Source organism: Phyllobates terribilis, unplaced genomic scaffold, assembly GCF_046119375.1.
Source record: "Phyllobates terribilis strain yellow unplaced genomic scaffold, ASM4611937v1 Scaffold_74__1_contigs__length_7073193, whole genome shotgun sequence".
NCBI classification, from domain to species: domain Eukaryota; kingdom Metazoa; phylum Chordata; class Amphibia; order Anura; family Dendrobatidae; genus Phyllobates; species Phyllobates terribilis.
The window spans coordinates 2,793,318-2,806,101 of NW_027362834.1; the positions used below are offsets into that span (position 1 = coordinate 2,793,318).

Below are 12,784 nucleotides of genomic sequence, written 5' to 3' on the forward strand. Positions count from 1 at the left end.
TGCCACAGACTAATCAACCAAACTTTTTGGGTTGGTTTCTCTTTTATAGTCTGCAGGCATTAAATGAAAGAAGTCAGTGTTCCAGCAGAGGGAGACAACGTTTCAGAAAAGGCATTGTAGCAAACCAAAAAAGAAATTTTAAGCGCAGCAGAGTAACCAGCTCACATACCTGTTAGCTCAGGTGAGTTTAAAAGGCTGCTGTTGATAACAAGGGCATTTGCTAAATAGATGGTGTGTGTGCAACAATATACTGAAAGGTCAATTATATTGTGCAGCTTATCTCACCACCTGTAGTTATTTAGGTGAAAGCTCCAAAATGCTTGCCTAATATGTCTGTTTATCCAAAAGGAAGTATAGAGGGAGAGCTAGATAGATAGCATTGCATTACATTACATTACATGGCAATGCAATGCACAGTTGCTGAAGTTGAACCAAAATGAGCTTGTCATCTGGCTTCTGCAACTTTTAACATGAAAAATCCAATGAGGAGAAGAAAAGCAAAGCCAAAGAGTCCATCCCAAAATCCGACAAACAAGCAAAATGAACAAAAAGCATTGAATTCAATTCTTTCTGATTTTAGAAACTGCATTAAAGAAGGGGTGCACCGGTCCTGGAGATACTGCAATACCAGGTCAATGCGTGGAGTGGACAGAGCAAGCTCTTTTTCCATCTCCCTGTTCTAAAAATCCATTTAATATATGGTCCCCAGATAGGGGACGTATCAGATATTAAACTGATAAGAACAGATACTACACTTGATCTTAGCCAAAAGGCCGAGAAGCGATAACCAGAATTGGTTTCCGACTACGGTGCCACCCAAGGATTCTGAAAAGTCCATTTGTGGAGATGGCCACCTGGACTCCCGTTAAGAAGACATGCTGTCAACCTCTAGATCCCTCACATGCCTGCACTTTTCGGCTTGCTGCTGCTGCAATCCACGCGTTTTAGATCTGCATAACTCCACCTCTTTTAGCACAGTACCCTCAACCCCCGGCTGTTCCCACCCGCCTCAACACCGTTGGAAGGGAGGAGAACCAATTAAGGCGGGGGGGGGTGGAACGAGCAGCTGTCTACCCTTAGCAGGAGGGTTGCTGATTAATTACCTCTCCTGCTGCTGCTGCTGCTGGCTGTCCAGCAGCAGACTGAAGGTGGCTGCTGCTGTGCGCAGGTATATAAAGGCTCAGAGCCTATTATGACACGCGCAGCCAGCGTTCCATTGCCACATTCCGTCTACTGCAGGCGGGATACCTGGATGGCTGAATGTCACTGAGAAGCTCACAGAGACCGCCATAAGCAACAGTTTAAAAGAATGCCACAGACTAATCAACCAAACTTTTTGGGTTGGTTTCTCTTTTATAGTCTGCAGGCATTAAATGAAAGAAGTCAGTGTTCCAGCAGAGGGAGACAACGTTTCAGAAAAGGCATTGTAGCAAACCAAAAAAGAAATTTTAAGCGCAGCAGAGTAACCAGCTCACATACCTGTTAGCTCAGGTGAGTTTAAAAGGCTGCTGTTGATAACAAGGGCATTTGCTAAATAGATGGTGTGTGTGCAACAATATACTGAAAGGTCAATTATATTGTGCAGCTTATCTCACCACCTGTAGTTATTTAGGTGAAAGCTCCAAAATGCTTGCCTAATATGTCTGTTTATCCAAAAGGAAGTATAGAGGGAGAGCTAGATAGATAGCATTGCATTACATTACATTATATGGCAATGCAATGCACAGTTGCTGAAGTTGAACCAAAATGAGCTTGTCATCTGGCTTCTGCAACTTTTAACATGAAAAATCCAATGAGGAGAAGAAAAGCAAAGCCAAAGAGTCCATCCCAAAATCCGACAAACAAGCAAAATGAACAAAAAGCATTGAATTCAATTCTTTCTGATTTTAGAAACTGCATTAAAGAAGGGGTGCACCGGTCCTGGAGATACTGCAATACCAGGTCAATGCGTGGAGTGGACAGAGCAAGCTCTTTTTCCATCTCCCTGTTCTAAAAATCCATTTAATATATGGTCCCCAGATAGGGGACGTATCAGATATTAAACTGATAAGAACAGATACTACACTTGATCTTAGCCAAAAGGCCGAGAAGCGATAACCAGAATTGGTTTCCGACTACGGTGCCACCCAAGGATTCTGAAAAGTCCATTTGTGGAGATGGCCACCTGGACTCCCGTTAAGAAGACATGCTGTCAACCTCTAGATCCCTCACATGCCTGCACTTTTCGGCTTGCTCCTGCTGCAATCCACGCGTTTTAGATCTGCATAACTCCACCTCTTTTAGCACAGTACCCTCAACCCCCGGCTGTTCCCACCCGCCTCAACACCGTTGGAAGGGAGGAGAACCAATTAAGGCGGGGGGGGGGGTGGAACGAGCAGCTGTCTACCCTTAGCAGGAGGGTTGCTGATTAATTACCTCTCCTGCTGCTGCTGCTGCTGGCTGTCCAGCAGCAGACTGAAGGTGGCTGCTGCTGTGCGCAGGTATATAAAGGCTCAGAGCCTATTATGACACGCGCAGCCAGCGTTCCATTGCCACATTCCGTCTACTGCAGGCGGGATACCTGGATGGCTGAATGTCACTGAGAAGCTCACAGAGACCGCCATAAGCAACAGTTTAAAAGAATGCCACAGACTAATCAACCAAACTTTTTGGGTTGGTTTCTCTTTTATAGTCTGCAGGCATTAAATGAAAGAAGTCAGTGTTCCAGCAGAGGGAGACAACGTTTCAGAAAAGGCATTGTAGCAAACCAAAAAAGAAATTTTAAGCGCAGCAGAGTAACCAGCTCACATACCTGTTAGCTCAGGTGAGTTTAAAAGGCTGCTGTTGATAACAAGGGCATTTGCTAAATAGATGGTGTGTGTGCAACAATATACTGAAAGGTCAATTATATTGTGCAGCTTATCTCACCACCTGTAGTTATTTAGGTGAAAGCTCCAAAATGCTTGCCTAATATGTCTGTTTATCCAAAAGGAAGTATAGAGGGAGAGCTAGATAGATAGCATTGCATTACATTACATTACATGGCAATGCAATGCACAGTTGCTGAAGTTGAACCAAAATGAGCTTGTCATCTGGCTTCTGCAACTTTTAACATGAAAAATCCAATGAGGAGAAGAAAAGCAAAGCCAAAGAGTCCATCCCAAAATCCGACAAACAAGCAAAATGAACAAAAAGCATTGAATTCAATTCTTTCTGATTTTAGAAACTGCATTAAAGAAGGGGTGCACCGGTCCTGGAGATACTGCAATACCAGGTCAATGCGTGGAGTGGACAGAGCAAGCTCTTTTTCCATCTCCCTGTTCTAAAAATCCATTTAATATATGGTCCCCAGATAGGGGACGTATCAGATATTAAACTGATAAGAACAGATACTACACTTGATCTTAGCCAAAAGGCCGAGAAGCGATAACCAGAATTGGTTTCCGACTACGGTGCCACCCAAGGATTCTGAAAAGTCCATTTGTGGAGATGGCCACCTGGACTCCCGTTAAGAAGACATGCTGTCAACCTCTAGATCCCTCACATGCCGGCACTTTTCGGCTTGCTGCTGCTGCAATCCACGCGTTTTAGATCTGCATAACTCCACCTCTTTTAGCACAGTACCATCAACCCCCGGCTGTTCCCACCCGCCTCAACACCGTTGGAAGGGAGGAGAACCAATTAAGGCGGGGGGGGGGTGGAACGAGCAGCTGTCTACCCTTAGCAGGAGGGTTGCTGATTAATTACCTCTCCTGCTGCTGCTGCTGCTGGCTGTCCAGCAGCAGACTGAAGGTGGCTGCTGCTGTGCGCAGGTATATAAAGGCTCAGAGCCTATTATGACACGCGCTGCCAGCGTTCCATTGCCACATTCCGTCTACTGTAGGCGGGATACCTGGATGGCTGAATGTCACTGAGAAGCTCACAGAGACCGCCATAAGCAACAGTTTAAAAGAATGCCACAGACTAATCAACCAAACTTTTTGGGTTGGTTTCTCTTTTATAGTCTGCAGGCATTAAATGAAAGAAGTCAGTGTTCCAGCAGAGGGAGACAACGTTTCAGAAAAGGCATTGTAGCAAACCAAAAAAGAAATTTTAAGCGCAGCAGAGTAACCAGCTCACATACCTGTTAGCTCAGGTGAGTTTAAAAGGCTGCTGTTGATAACAAGGGCATTTGCTAAATAGATGGTGTGTGTGCAACAATATACTGAAAGGTCAATTATATTGTGCAGCTTATCTCACCACCTGTAGTTATTTAGGTGAAAGCTCCAAAATGCTTGCCTAATATGTCTGTTTATCCAAAAGGAAGTATAGAGGGAGAGCTAGATAGATAGCATTGCATTACATTACATTACATGGCAATGCAATGCACAGTTGCTGAAGTTGAACCAAAATGAGCTTGTCATCTGGCTTCTGCAACTTTTAACATGAAAAATCCAATGAGGAGAAGAAAAGCAAAGCCAAAGAGTCCATCCCAAAATCCGACAAACAAGCAAAATGAACAAAAAGCATTGAATTCAATTCTTTCTGATTTTAGAAACTGCATTAAAGAAGGGGTGCACCGGTCCTGGAGATACTGCAATACCAGGTCAATGCGTGGAGTGGACAGAGCAAGCTCTTTTTCCATCTCCCTGTTCTAAAAATCCATTTAATATATGGTCCCCAGATAGGGGACGTATCAGATATTAAACTGATAAGAACAGATACTACACTTGATCTTAGCCAAAAGGCCGAGAAGCGATAACCAGAATTGGTTTCCGACTACGGTGCCACCCAAGGATTCTGAAAAGTCCATTTGTGGAGATGGCCACCTGGACTCCCGTTAAGAAGACATGCTGTCAACCTCTAGATCCCTCACATGCCTGCACTTTTCGGCTTGCTGCTGCTGCAATCCACGCGTTTTAGATCTGCATAACTCCACCTCTTTTAGCACAGTACCCTCAACCCCCGGCTGTTCCCACCCGCCTCAACACCGTTGGAAGGGAGGAGAACCAATTAAGGCGGGGGGGGGGGTGGAACGAGCAGCTGTCTACCCTTAGCAGGAGGGTTGCTGATTAATTACCTCTCCTGCTGCTGCTGCTGCTGGCTGTCCAGCAGCAGACTGAAGGTGGCTGCTGCTGTGCGCAGGTATATAAAGGCTCAGAGCCTATTATGACACGCGCAGCCAGCGTTCCATTGCCACATTCCGTCTACTGCAGGCGGGATACCTGGATGGCTGAATGTCACTGAGAAGCTCACAGAGACCGCCATAAGCAACAGTTTAAAAGAATGCCACAGACTAATCAACCAAACTTTTTGGGTTGGTTTCTCTTTTATAGTCTGCAGGCATTAAATGAAAGAAGTCAGTGTTCCAGCAGAGGGAGACAACGTTTCAGAAAAGGCATTGTAGCAAACCAAAAAAGAAATTTTAAGCGCAGCAGAGTAACCAGCTCACATACCTGTTAGCTCAGGTGAGTTTAAAAGGCTGCTGTTGATAACAAGGGCATTTGCTAAATAGATGGTGTGTGTGCAACAATATACTGAAAGGTCAATTATATTGTGCAGCTTATCTCACCACCTGTAGTTATTTAGGTGAAAGCTCCAAAATGCTTGCCTAATATGTCTGTTTATCCAAAAGGAAGTATAGAGGGAGAGCTAGATAGATAGCATTGCATTACATTACATTACATGGCAATGCAATGCACAGTTGCTGAAGTTGAACCAAAATGAGCTTGTCATCTGGCTTCTGCAACTTTTAACATGAAAAATCCAATGAGGAGAAGAAAAGCAAAGCCAAAGAGTCCATCCCAAAATCCGACAAACAAGCAAAATGAACAAAAAGCATTGAATTCAATTCTTTCTGATTTTAGAAACTGCATTAAAGAAGGGGTGCACCGGTCCTGGAGATACTGCAATACCAGGTCAATGCGTGGAGTGGACAGAGCAAGCTCTTTTTCCATCTCCCTGTTCTAAAAATCCATTTAATATATGGTCCCCAGATAGGGGACGTATCAGATATTAAACTGATAAGAACAGATACTACACTTGATCTTAGCCAAAAGGCCGAGAAGCGATAACCAGAATTGGTTTCCGACTACGGTGCCACCCAAGGATTCTGAAAAGTCCATTTGTGGAGATGGCCACCTGGACTCCCGTTAAGAAGACATGCTGTCAACCTCTAGATCCCTCACATGCCTGCACTTTTCGGCTTGCTGCTGCTGCAATCCACGCGTTTTAGATCTGCATAACTCCACCTCTTTTAGCACAGTACCCTCAACCCCCGGCTGTTCCCACCCGCCTCAACACCGTTGGAAGGGAGGAGAACCAATTAAGGCGGGGGGGGGGTGGAACGAGCAGCTGTCTACCCTTAGCAGGAGGGTTGCTGATTAATTACCTCTCCTGCTGCTGCTGCTGCTGGCTGTCCAGCAGCAGACTGAAGGTGGCTGCTGCTGTGCGCAGGTATATAAAGGCTCAGAGCCTATTATGACACGCGCAGCCAGCGTTCCATTGCCACATTCCGTCTACTGCAGGCGGGATACCTGGATGGCTGAATGTCACTGAGAAGCTCACAGAGACCGCCATAAGCAACAGTTTAAAAGAATGCCACAGACTAATCAACCAAACTTTTTGGGTTGGTTTCTCTTTTATAGTCTGCAGGCATTAAATGAAAGAAGTCAGTGTTCCAGCAGAGGGAGACAACGTTTCAGAAAAGGCATTGTAGCAAACCAAAAAAGAAATTTTAAGCGCAGCAGAGTAACCAGCTCACATACCTGTTAGCTCAGGTGAGTTTAAAAGGCTGCTGTTGATAACAAGGGCATTTGCTAAATAGATGGTGTGTGTGCAACAATATACTGAAAGGTCAATTATATTGTGCAGCTTATCTCACCACCTGTAGTTATTTAGGTGAAAGCTCCCAAATGCTTGCCTAATATGTCTGTTTATCCAAAAGGAAGTATAGAGGGAGAGCTAGATAGATAGCATTGCATTACATTACATTACATGGCAATGCAATGCACAGTTGCTGAAGTTGAACCAAAATGAGCTTGTCATCTGGCTTCTGCAACTTTTAACATGAAAAATCCAATGAGGAGAAGAAAAGCAAAGCCAAAGAGTCCATCCCAAAATCCGACAAACAAGCAAAATGAACAAAAAGCATTGAATTCAATTCTTTCTGATTTTAGAAACTGCATTAAAGAAGGGGTGCACCGGTCCTGGAGATACTGCAATACCAGGTCAATGCGTGGAGTGGACAGAGCAAGCTCTTTTTCCATCTCCCTGTTCTAAAAATCCATTTAATATATGGTCCCCAGATAGGGGACGTATCAGATATTAAACTGATAAGAACAGATACTACACTTGATCTTAGCCAAAAGGCCGAGAAGCGATAACCAGAATTGGTTTCCGACTACGGTGCCACCCAAGGATTCTGAAAAGTCCATTTGTGGAGATGGCCACCTGGACTCCCGTTAAGAAGACATGCTGTCAACCTCTAGATCCCTCACATGCCTGCACTTTTCGGCTTGCTGCTGCTGCAATCCACGCGTTTTAGATCTGCATAACTCCACCTCTTTTAGCACAGTACCCTCAACCCCCGGCTGTTCCCACCCGCCTCAACACCGTTGGAAGGGAGGAGAACCAATTAAGGCGGGGGGGGGGGGGGGTGGAACGAGCAGCTGTCTACCCTTAGCAGGAGGGTTGCTGATTAATTACCTCTCCTGCTGCTGCTGCTGCTGGCTGTCCAGCAGCAGACTGAAGGTGGCTGCTGCTGTGCGCAGGTATATAAAGGCTCAGAGCCTATTATGACACGCGCAGCCAGCGTTCCATTGCCACATTCCGTCTACTGCAGGCGGGATACCTGGATGGCTGAATGTCACTGAGAAGCTCACAGAGACCGCCATAAGCAACAGTTTAAAAGAATGCCACAGACTAATCAACCAAACTTTTTGGGTTGGTTTTTCTTTTATAGTCTGCAGGCATTAAATGAAAGAAGTCAGTGTTCCAGCAGAGGGAGACAACGTTTCAGAAAAGGCATTGTAGCAAACCAAAAAAGAAATTTTAAGCGCAGCAGAGTAACCAGTTCACATACCTGTTAGCTCAGGTGAGTTTAAAAGGCTGCTGTTGATAACAAGGGCATTTGCTAAATAGATGGTGTGTGTGCAACAATATACTGAAAGGTCAATTATATTGTGCAGCTTATCTCACCACCTGTAGTTATTTAGGTGAAAGCTCCAAAATGCTTGCCTAATATGTCTGTTTATCCAAAAGGAAGTATAGAGGGAGAGCTAGATAGATAGCATTGCATTACATTACATTACATGGCAATGCAATGCACAGTTGCTGAAGTTGAACCAAAATGAGCTTATCATCTGGCTTCTGCAACTTTTAACATGAAAAATCCAATGAGGAGAAGAAAAGCAAAGCCAAAGAGTCCATCCCAAAATCCGACAAACAAGCAAAATGAACAAAAAGCATTGAATTCAATTCTTTCTGATTTTAGAAACTGCATTAAAGAAGGGGTGCACCGGTCCTGGAGATACTGCAATACCAGGTCAATGCGTGGAGTGGACAGAGCAAGCTCTTTTTCCATCTCCCTGTTCTAAAAATCCATTTAATATATGGTCCCCAGATAGGGGACGTATCAGATATTAAACTGATAAGAACAGATACTACACTTGATCTTAGCCAAAAGGCCGAGAAGCGATAACCAGAATTGGTTTCCGACTACGGTGCCACCCAAGGATTCTGAAAAGTCCATTTGTGGAGATGGCCACCTGGACTCCCGTTAAGAAGACATGCTGTCAACCTCTAGATCCCTCACATGCCTGCACTTTTCGGCTTGCTGCTGCTGCAATCCACGCGTTTTAGATCTGCATAACTCCACCTCTTTTAGCACAGTACCCTCAACCCCCGGCTGTTCCCACCCACCTCAACACCGTTGGAAGGGAGGAGAACCAATTAAGGCGGGGGGGGGGGTGGAACGAGCAGCTGTCTACCCTTAGCAGGAGGGTTGCTGATTAATTACCTCTCCTGCTGCTGCTGCTGCTGGCTGTCCAGCAGCAGACTGAAGGTGGCTGCTGCTGTGCGCAGGTATATAAAGGCTCAGAGCCTATTATGACACGCGCAGCCAGCGTTCCATTGCCACATTCCGTCTACTGCAGGCGGGATACCTGGATGGCTGAATGTCACTGAGAAGCTCACAGAGACCGCCATAAGCAACAGTTTAAAAGAATGCCACAGACTAATCAACCAAACTTTTTGGGTTGGTTTCTCTTTTATAGTCTGCAGGCATTAAATGAAAGAAGTCAGTGTTCCAGCAGAGGGAGACAACGTTTCAGAAAAGGCATTGTAGCAAACCAAAAAAGAAATTTTAAGCACAGCAGAGTAACCAGCTCACATACCTGTTAGCTTAGGTGAGTTTAAAAGGCTGCTGTTGATAACAAGGGCATTTGCTAAATAGATGGTGTGTGTGCAACAATATACTGAAAGGTCAATTATATTGTGCAGCTTATCTCACCACCTGTAGTTATTTAGGTGAAAGCTCCAAAATGCTTGCCTAATATGTCTGTTTATCCAAAAGGAAGTATAGAGGGAGAGCTAGATAGATAGCATTGCATTACATTACATTACATGGCAATGCAATGCACAGTTGCTGAAGTTGAACCAAAATGAGCTTGTCATCTGGCTTCTGCAACTTTTAACATGAAAAATCCAATGAGGAGAAGAAAAGCAAAGCCAAAGAGTCCATCCCAAAATCCGACAAACAAGCAAAATGAACAAAAAGCATTGAATTCAATTCTTTCTGATTTTAGAAACTGCATTAAAGAAGGGGTGCACCGGTCCTGGAGATACTGCAATACCAGGTCAATGCGTGGAGTGGACAGAGCAAGCTCTTTTTCCATCTCCCTGTTCTAAAAATCCATTTAATATATGGTCCCCAGATAGGGGACGTATCAGATATTAAACTGATAAGAACAGATACTACACTTGATCTTAGCCAAAAGGCCGAGAAGCGATAACCAGAATTGGTTTCCGACTACGGTGCCACCCAAGGATTCTGAAAAGTCCATTTGTGGAGATGGCCACCTGGACTCCCGTTAAGAAGACATGCTGTCAACCTCTAGATCCCTCACATGCCTGCACTTTTCGGCTTGCTGCTGCTGCAATCCACGCGTTTTAGATCTGCATAACTCCACCTCTTTTAGCACAGTACCCTCAACCCCCGGCTGTTCCCACCCGCCTCAACACCGTTGGAAGGGAGGAGAACCAATTAAGGCGGGGGGGGGGTGGAACGAGCAGCTGTCTACCCTTAGCAGGAGGGTTGCTGATTAATTACCTCTCCTGCTGCTGCTGCTGCTGGCTGTCCAGCAGCAGACTGAAGGTGGCTGCTGCTGTGCGCAGGTATATAAAGGCTCAGAGCCTATTATGACACGCGCAGCCAGCGTTCCATTGCCACATTCCGTCTACTGCAGGCGGGATACCTGGATGGCTGAATGTCACTGAGAAGCTCACAGAGACCGCCATAAGCAACAGTTTAAAAGAATGCCACAGACTAATCAACCAAACTTTTTGGGTTGGTTTCTCTTTTATAGTCTGCAGGCATTAAATGAAAGAAGTCAGTGTTCCAGCAGAGGGAGACAACGTTTCAGAAAAGGCATTGTAGCAAACCAAAAAAGAAATTTTAAGCGCAGCAGAGTAACCAGCTCACATACCTGTTAGCTCAGGTAAGTTTAAAAGGCTGCTGTTGATAACAAGGGCATTTGCTAAATAGATGGTGTGTGTGCAACAATATACTGAAAGGTCAATTATATTGTGCAGCTTATCTCACCACCTGTAGTTATTTAGGTGAAAGCTCCAAAATGCTTGCCTAATATGTCTGTTTATCCAAAAGGAAGTATAGAGGGAGAGCTAGATAGATAGCATTGCATTACATTACATTACATGGCAATGCAATGCACAGTTGCTGAAGTTGAACCAAAATGAGCTTGTCATCTGGCTTCTGCAACTTTTAACATGAAAAATCCAATGAGGAGAAGAAAAGCAAAGCCAAAGAGTCCATCCCAAAATCCGACAAACAAGCAAAATGAACAAAAAGCATTGAATTCAATTCTTTCTGATTTTAGAAACTGCATTAAAGAAGGGGTGCACCGGTCCTGGAGATACTGCAATACCAGGTCAATGCGTGGAGTGGACAGAGCAAGCTCTTTTTCCATCTCCCTGTTCTAAAAATCCATTTAATATATGGTCCCCAGATAGGGGACGTATCAGATATTAAACTGATAAGAACAGATACTACACTTGATCTTAGCCAAAAGGCCGAGAAGCGATAACCAGAATTGGTTTCCGACTACGGTGCCACCCAAGGATTCTGAAAAGTCCATTTGTGGAGATGGCCACCTGGACTCCCGTTAAGAAGACATGCTGTCAACCTCTAGATCCCTCACATGCCTGCACTTTTCGGCTTGCTGCTGCTGCAATCCACGCGTTTTAGATCTGCATAACTCCACCTCTTTTAGCACAGTACCCTCAACCCCCGGCTGTTCCCACCCGCCTCAACACCGTTGGAAGGGAGGAGAACCAATTAAGGCGGGGGGGGGGTGGAACGAGCAGCTGTCTACCCTTAGCAGGAGGGTTGCTGATTAATTACCTCTCCTGCTGCTGCTGCTGCTGGCTGTCCAGCAGCAGACTGAAGGTGGCTGCTGCTGTGCGCAGGTATATAAAGGCTCAGAGCCTATTATGACACGCGCAGCCAGCGTTCCATTGCCACATTCCGTCTACTGCAGGCCTGGATGGCTGAATGTCACTGAGAAGCTCACAGAGACCGCCATAAGCAACAGTTTAAAAGAATGCCACAGACTAATCAACCAAACTTTTTGGGTTGGTTTCTCTTTTATAGTCTGCAGGCATTAAATGAAAGAAGTCAGTGTTCCAGCAGAGGGAGACAACGTTTCAGAAAAGGCATTGTAGCAAACCAAAAAAGAAATTTTAAGCGCAGCAGAGTAACCAGCTCACATACCTGTTAGCTCAGGTGAGTTTAAAAGGCTGCTGTTGATAACAAGGGCATTTGCTAAATAGATGGTGTGTGTGCAACAATATACTGAAAGGTCAATTATATTGTGCAGCTTATCTCACCACCTGTAGTTATTTAGGTGAAAGCTCCAAAATGCTTGCCTAATATGTCTGTTTATCCAAAAGGAAGTATAGAGGGAGAGCTAGATAGATAGCATTGCATTACATTACATTACATGGCAATGCAATGCACAGTTGCTGAAGTTGAACCAAAATGAGCTTGTCATCTGGCTTCTGCAACTTTTAACATGAAAAATCCAATGAGGAGAAGAAAAGCAAAGCCAAAGAGTCCATCCCAAAATCCGACAAACAAGCAAAATGAACAAAAAGCATTGAATTCAATTCTTTCTGATTTTAGAAACTGCATTAAAGAAGGGGTGCACCGGTCCTGGAGATACTGCAATACCAGGTCAATGCGTGGAGTGGACAGAGCAAGCTCTTTTTCCATCTCCCTGTTCTAAAAATCCATTTAATATATGGTCCCCAGATAGGGGACGTATCAGATATTAAACTGATAAGAACAGATACTACACTTGATCTTAGCCAAAAGGCCGAGAAGCGATAACCAGAATTGGTTTCCGACTACGGTGCCACCCAAGGATTCTGAAAAGTCCATTTGTGGAGATGGCCACCTGGACTCCCGTTAAGAAGACATGCTGTCAACCTCTAGATCCCTCACATGCCTGCACTTTTCGGCTTGCTGCTGCTGCAATCCACGCGTTTTAGATCTGCATAACTCCACCTCTTTTAGCACAGTACCCTC

General features: G+C 44.8%; 10 non-coding genes across 10 annotated transcripts; all 10 read right to left on the reverse strand.

The window, feature by feature from the left end:
• Positions 1-594: 594 nt before the first annotated feature.
• Positions 595-785, reverse strand: LOC141195049 (U2 spliceosomal RNA). Its single transcript, XR_012267658.1, has one exon. It is a non-coding gene; the product is annotated as a U2 spliceosomal RNA (small nuclear RNA).
• Positions 786-1,904: 1,119 nt separating this feature from the next.
• LOC141195050 (U2 spliceosomal RNA) lies at positions 1,905-2,095 on the reverse strand. The gene has a single exon (XR_012267659.1). It is a non-coding gene; the product is annotated as a U2 spliceosomal RNA (small nuclear RNA).
• Positions 2,096-3,216: 1,121 nt separating this feature from the next.
• Positions 3,217-3,407, reverse strand: LOC141195052 (U2 spliceosomal RNA). The gene has a single exon (XR_012267660.1). It is a non-coding gene; the product is annotated as a U2 spliceosomal RNA (small nuclear RNA).
• A 1,120-nt stretch (positions 3,408-4,527) lies between these two features.
• Positions 4,528-4,718, reverse strand: LOC141195053 (U2 spliceosomal RNA). The gene has a single exon (XR_012267661.1). It is a non-coding gene; the product is annotated as a U2 spliceosomal RNA (small nuclear RNA).
• Positions 4,719-5,839: 1,121 nt separating this feature from the next.
• On the reverse strand, positions 5,840-6,030 carry LOC141195055 (U2 spliceosomal RNA). Its single transcript, XR_012267663.1, has one exon. It is a non-coding gene; the product is annotated as a U2 spliceosomal RNA (small nuclear RNA).
• A 1,120-nt stretch (positions 6,031-7,150) lies between these two features.
• Positions 7,151-7,341, reverse strand: LOC141195056 (U2 spliceosomal RNA). Its single transcript, XR_012267664.1, has one exon. It is a non-coding gene; the product is annotated as a U2 spliceosomal RNA (small nuclear RNA).
• A 1,125-nt stretch (positions 7,342-8,466) lies between these two features.
• LOC141195057 (U2 spliceosomal RNA) lies at positions 8,467-8,657 on the reverse strand. Its single transcript, XR_012267665.1, has one exon. It is a non-coding gene; the product is annotated as a U2 spliceosomal RNA (small nuclear RNA).
• A 1,121-nt stretch (positions 8,658-9,778) lies between these two features.
• Positions 9,779-9,969, reverse strand: LOC141195058 (U2 spliceosomal RNA). The gene has a single exon (XR_012267666.1). It is a non-coding gene; the product is annotated as a U2 spliceosomal RNA (small nuclear RNA).
• A 1,120-nt stretch (positions 9,970-11,089) lies between these two features.
• Positions 11,090-11,280, reverse strand: LOC141195059 (U2 spliceosomal RNA). Its single transcript, XR_012267667.1, has one exon. It is a non-coding gene; the product is annotated as a U2 spliceosomal RNA (small nuclear RNA).
• A 1,113-nt stretch (positions 11,281-12,393) lies between these two features.
• On the reverse strand, positions 12,394-12,584 carry LOC141195060 (U2 spliceosomal RNA). The gene has a single exon (XR_012267668.1). It is a non-coding gene; the product is annotated as a U2 spliceosomal RNA (small nuclear RNA).
• Between the last annotated feature and the right edge of the window lie 200 nt (positions 12,585-12,784).